Source organism: Tachypleus tridentatus, chromosome 6 (genome assembly GCF_004210375.1).
Source record: "Tachypleus tridentatus isolate NWPU-2018 chromosome 6, ASM421037v1, whole genome shotgun sequence".
In the NCBI taxonomy this organism is placed as follows: domain Eukaryota; kingdom Metazoa; phylum Arthropoda; class Merostomata; order Xiphosura; family Limulidae; genus Tachypleus; species Tachypleus tridentatus.
Genome location: NC_134830.1, coordinates 3,466,897 through 3,473,302, shown reverse-complemented (window position 1 = coordinate 3,473,302; position 6,406 = coordinate 3,466,897). Strand labels below are relative to the sequence as shown.

The window sequence follows — 6,406 nt, the reverse complement described above, 5'->3', positions numbered from 1 at the left end:
TAAGTTTGTCTTCTTCGGGTATTATTTATGACTAAGTAAATGAAATTTATGTTCAAAAGCAATAAATACAAACACGCTATACTATAGAAATCCAGCTATAGCAGTGAAACTTAGCGCAGTTCTATGACTTAAAGAACATGTCATGGCTGTATAAGTGTGCGAACGAAAACTAAGTAAATACTTTCCGTCGAACTGTGCTAATATGACTTTGGCCAGTGTCACAATTTAGTGAAAAATCACCTTATTTGTCAATCTTTATTGTTTCCAATCAATCATTCTTTGAAGGGGAAAAAAGAGACATTTCTCAGTTGCCATGCGTGCTTATAACGGTATAAAAGAGGTTTCGATACCCTTAGTGAGTATTGCAGAGATAGCCCAGTATGTATCTTTGCGTTCTAGAAACGCCCCTAGTGGACTCACACTGCTAAAAACCGGGTTTCGATATCTGTGGTTGGCAAAACACAGATAACCCATCGTGTAGCTTTGTGTTTAATTCCAAACAAACAAACAAAGTTTTAAAACATTTTTGTTCAAAAATGTGCTACCTATAAAATTGTAATGCGCTCGTATAAGTTTCAGACAAAATATTTTTCCACAAAATTCTGTTGTTTCAGAAAAGTCCGGTACGGTTTCGAGTTCCTTTAAGATTACGTTTGAATACATTTCTCCTGATTTAGTGCACTGAATTTAGGGCTCGTGTGTGAAACACACTCAAAGCATCAGCCTGCGACGTCAATACGGAACGTGCGTGTATGAAACGCCACTAATACCTCGTGACACCATTACCAAAAGTTAGTAATTGATTTAATAATGTCTAAATGTCACGCTAGTGTGACATGACATGTTATATATTTTATTAACCAAATCTGAGCATGTTTCACAAACCCTACATACAAACCCTATCATTACTATAGTATAGAACATACGGTGTCACCAGGTTGGTTGAAGGTAAGTTAATAATAGCAGTAAATACCAGTGACTGTCCAGGTAGAAAATCTAAACAGAACCGATATGGAAGTGATCACTAGGTTGTTGTAATCTGTGATTTTTGGACCACCTTTTAGTGTTAAAAACCTAAACACATTGGTAAGTTAACTTTATTCTAGAAAGTATTTTATTCGTCGTTAAAACACTTTGTAAATCTCGTTGTTTTAGAACCACGGCTCATTTATTTGGACGAAAAACTACTTTTGTGTTGAGTATCTTTTCAACTACCTAAGTACGTAAAATGAAGAGTTAAAAACGTAACTAATATGAAACTATTAATGTTCTAACATTAACACAAGTGGTTTCATTGTTTTAGATGATTCCGAATTGTTACGATTGGAGAAAGAAGATTTCAATATTTTGCTAAAACGAAAAATGGAAAATGAACACAATGCTCGAAAGAGGGCACTTGAATCTCTTTCATTTCTCCAAGGTTTGAAGTGGACCGAAGAGGAAAGTGCCGAAATTGCTTCTTTATCTGAGACCAAGAATTACAAGAAAGACAAGGTTGAATGTACTTGCATGTAACTTTTGCTAGTGTCATTTTCCCTTTGCTCTTTTATTAAGAAAGTATAATATTAAATACTTTTGTAATAAAACATTAGTTATTAGGCCTATTATATTTTTAAACACTGCATTATTTTCCCCCTTAGTGCCTGAAGAATATTTATGAATTAAAAGAGTTATAATGATAGAAGTTTTACCACCCCATATTTTATCATATCCTCAACCAACGACACGTTCGATCAATTCTGTTCGGAACACTATTTGTATAAGCTATTTGTTACATCAAATATTCGTGTTGTGTGTAAACTTTTTACAAAGTGGCAAATAAACGGTTACGGTTTTACTTCTAATAAAACATAGCTGTTAGGCTTATTTCAGTTTTCCACACTACAACCTTGATATATATAATCCCTTTAATGGTTGGTAAAAGAACAGCCCAAGAGCTGGTGGTGAGTAGTGCTGACTAGCTGTCTGACTTACTCTACTATATTAAGGACGGCTAGCACAGATGGCCCTCGTGTATTTTGGCGCGAAATTCAAAACAAACGAACTTCAAAATTTGTGCTACAGATAATTGCATTTTGGTTATAGTTTGTTTGGTTTTTATATATGATTGTGCCATTTATGATTATAAAATTAAGATTCCCGGATGTCTGGCCACAGCTTATTTTAGGGGATCTACCAGAGCCACCAGAAATGATGTATTTTATAATGTCGGGAGAATGCCGATACTTGAGAGAGATCGAGTTTATGGCATCAAAAGATTCGCAAAAACAACACCAATTGCTTAAAGTATTAACTGGTACGAAGGAAAGTGTTTATGATGAAGCGCCATCTAAGGAGCGAGAAAATTTCAGTCATAAAGAAGCAAAAATAGAAAAAGTGATTGTTCAGATTTGTATTCTATCAATTGTAAACTATTTTGCTGTAGGAAAGTGAAACTAGTTTTATATATGTTCATCGTACATATTGATAAAATACTATACATTGAATATTATCTCGTCAGTTGTGAATTAAATATTATATCGTTATTGTTTCTTAAAAGTTCTTAAAAGTTATATTGTCCATTGTTTCTTAAAAGTTATATTGTCTATTGTTCATCAAAAGTTATATTGTCTGTGGTTGATTAAATGCTGTTTTATTCACTGTTGATAAAACATTATAATGGTTAATGTTCATTAAAAGTTATAATGTGTATACATTTCTCGATACCATCGCTAATATGGCATGGCCAGGTGGGTTAAAGCGTTCGACTCGTAATTTGAGGGTCGCGGGTTCGAATCCGTGTCGCACCCAACATGCTCGCCCTTTCAGCCATGGGGGCGTTTTAATGTGACGGTCAATCCCATTATTCGTTGGTAAAAGAGTAGTCCAAGCGTTGGCGGTGGGTGGTGATGACTAGCTGCCTTCCTTCTTGTCTTACATTGCTAAATTAGGGACGGCTAGCGCAGATAGCCCTCGTGTAGCTTTGCGCGAAATTCAAAACCTTCAACAAATTGTTTCACTTCTGAATTACGTGGCGCTTTCTCTTAGTAAACGGCATAATGTGTTCTTGATTTTAAGTTAATTAACACAACTGTATGTTGCAACTACTTTAATTAGTTACCACAAAGTAATTATTGACTTCAATTAAACTGACAGATCTGCTGTAGTATATACTTTAACTAACACAGCCTGATGTAAAACTTACCTTAACTCACACATCTTTATGTATTACTTACCATAACTAACACAACATGATAAAGTACTTACCCAAGATAACACAATCCACATAGTCTAATTCTACACTCAAATTTGTGCGAACTGAAACTGTAGACGAACGTTTACCCTCTTATATTGATTTTCTAATTTTTTTTTGAATTGTGTTGTTCACTACCAGATGGCTCTCAGTAAAATCGGCTATTTATTTAGATTTGGTTTGGTTTGAATTTCGCACAAAACTACTCGAGAGCTATCTGCGAATTTATTTAGGAAAGAGGCATCTGGTTGGTTTTAGTGAAGGAATTACGGGAACAATAGCAATGTGTTACATAAAGAAAAACTTATCATTCTGGTGTAACAGCTTTATTTAATATATTTAAACAGATCAAGTTTATGTGTTACATAAAGAAAACTTATCATTCTGGTATAACAGCTTTATGTAATATATTTAAACAGATCACGTTTATGTGTTAAAGAAAAACTTATCATTCTGGTATAACAGCTTTATGTAATATATTTAAACAGATCACGTTTATGTGTTACATAAAGAAAAACTTATCATTCTGGTATAACAGCTTTATGTAATATATTTAAACAGATTACGTTTATGCCATACAGGATGTTCACTGTCTCATCTGTTGAATAACTACAATTTATCTGTATTAACCGACTTTTAAAACTCATTATTTATTGAACTTATTGGTTCAGAGGAATTCTTGTAGAGTTAAAATCAAGCATTTTATGTGTACAACATGTTAAGACATTCTACGGATATGATCTTAACAACAAACAATAATGTTGAAAAATTAACTTACTTTGTTTTTGCGTTGTTTTCAGTAAAAACAAACAAATTTTAATGTCTGGTGTTAAATTACTGATGTTGGTTCTTATATTATTAAGTGTAATCTAACATGCCTCTAGTGGGAGACGGTAAAGACGAAATCCAGTTGATAAAGTTAGTATAAATGGTTTAGGAGATACGAAGTTCTTGTTGTAGACATGCGAAAATGTCTTCCATTTAGGTGAGAACCTGAAGAGAACCTATATTATAACCAAGAATCAAGTCCGCTGTTTATTAATTCCTAGAATGTTGATGAGGGGCCGACACACACGAGATTACTGCTAAAGCTACGTGCTAATCTGGAATGTCAACTGCCCGATGATCAAGAAATCATGGAGAAGCACTTGGAGAACGACAGATGGCACCTGTATCGCCGTAATGTTTTTCAAGAAGTACTCTCCCAACAGCGTGCGAAAAAACGTCTATAATAACATTAGATTATTTTATACTTTATTCGGTGACATGTGAAAATAGTTATCTAGAGAACTTAAAAACATCGAAAGATCCTTTCAATTTAACTGTCCAGTTTCAAATGGTTTTCCTTTTGTGACATGAATAGAAATAATGATATTATGGAATATGTGAGCAATAAAAAAAAACGGGTTGGATTTCTTTGTTTTTGTTGAATTGCTTCTCATAGGGGTAATATGTTTAATACAGTTGTCAGTCTCGGTAGATGTGAGATCAGAACTGGTAATATGTTTAACACAGTTGTCTGTCTCGGTAGATGCGAGATCAGAACTGGTAATATGTTTAATACAGTTGTCTGTCTCGGTAGATGTGAGATCAGAACTGGTAATATGTTTAACACAGTTGTCTGTCTCGGTAGATGCGAGATCAGAACTGGTAATATGTTTAAAAAACCTTTAGCAACATTCATCTCCCTTTGGAGCATTTCTAGAGATCCGCTAATTGTTGCGGATTGAGTACAAAAACCATTAGATGTTAGAACTAATTGGTATAACGTCTGGTGGGTCCTTTTCAACCCACTCAAGCCTCAAATTATAATATTCTGTCGTAGTCTGAACTAAGATTTTCAAAAGTGACAAAAACAACAACTAAAACTGGCCAACATATACGTTAAAATAAACCCTAGTGACAAATTTCATGGTGTAATATTCAATAGAAAACGTACATGTTCAGTATACTTGAGAAAACTTGAAGAGTCAATTAGCAAGTGAATTAATCACTCACGAACCATCAGTGTACAAAATCAAGTCATAAAACAGGAACACTTTCAATATATCAAGTAATATTCCCAATACCTACAGCTTCTATAGAACAGAATCATAAGAAGCTATATCACTGTTAACAAAATAAGTAACATTCCTCCTAACAAACTAGCTCGTAATTACTGTGAAAAAGCAGAAACAAGAAACCTTCTCACGTGAACGCTAAATACAATTTCTAGCGCACTCTGTAATCTGTTATCTCTGTATAATTTATATCTCAAATTAATATAGATAATGTAGAATAACAGTCGTTTATTAACCGTGCTTCGCATCCATGTGTTGTATAATTATTATAATCATGTTTCGTCTTTCAGCCCAGGTGCTTGTCCTGTGAAAGTGAGTTTTCTCAAATGCTACTCTCCATATTCTGAGTCATATGATTTATAGTAACCCGCCACCTTGGGAAGGCACCATTTCTTTTATCCCCATGTTCACAGTTGAAATTAATTCAAACAAGTCTCGATGTTTGATAATTCACCTTCCTTAACACAGGACTTTTCCATCCTTTATCAACAAATCAAATCACCATTACTTATTATTTTTTCAGGTCAGTTGTAAAGACCTTTCTCCTGGAGAAGGGAAAAGAGGAAAAGCCACATTCGTGCACATCTCAGTTGAATTAGGTTCTCGAAGCTTGTCTTTAAACTAAATATTTGTCCAAGATAATTGGAAATAACATCACAAATACCTTGAGAGAAACCAAAGTTTATGAAAAGCTGACCTAGGACACTCGTGTTAATGTTTGTTTTGAAGAATTTTCACGTAAAGTTATATAAAAGGAATTATTGTGCATATACATCTTTGATTTCAACAGGATAAACTTAAAGGTTTGCTACTAGTAAACACCAACTCAGTTGTTTTTCAAGGTATATTATAATAAATATAATTTAACGATTTTTGAACAAGTTGACATAAGTGTGCATTGAGGAAAACTCTTTACAGAGTAGAGTCTTTTGTAGAGTAGCTACAATAGGCCTATCGTAAATAGGTTTATTGAAACTGTTCGCTTTTAACAGAATTTGTTCTAAGCCTTGCAGCATTAACTCAGGAACGACATTTCAACACTAGGCAAACTATTCTTTGTTATTTTAAAATATAAACCATTTACTGCGTAACAAATCCTTGAAAGAACAAATTT

General features: G+C 33.8%; 1 long non-coding RNA gene across 1 annotated transcript; it reads left to right on the top strand.

Moving 5' to 3' along the window:
- Positions 1-1,311: 1,311 nt before the first annotated feature.
- LOC143254471 (uncharacterized) lies at positions 1,312-4,644 on the top strand. Its single transcript, XR_013030210.1, has 2 exons — positions 1,312-1,494; positions 4,218-4,644. It is a non-coding gene; the product is annotated as an uncharacterized LOC143254471 (long non-coding RNA).
- The last annotated feature ends 1,762 nt before the right edge of the window (positions 4,645-6,406 follow it).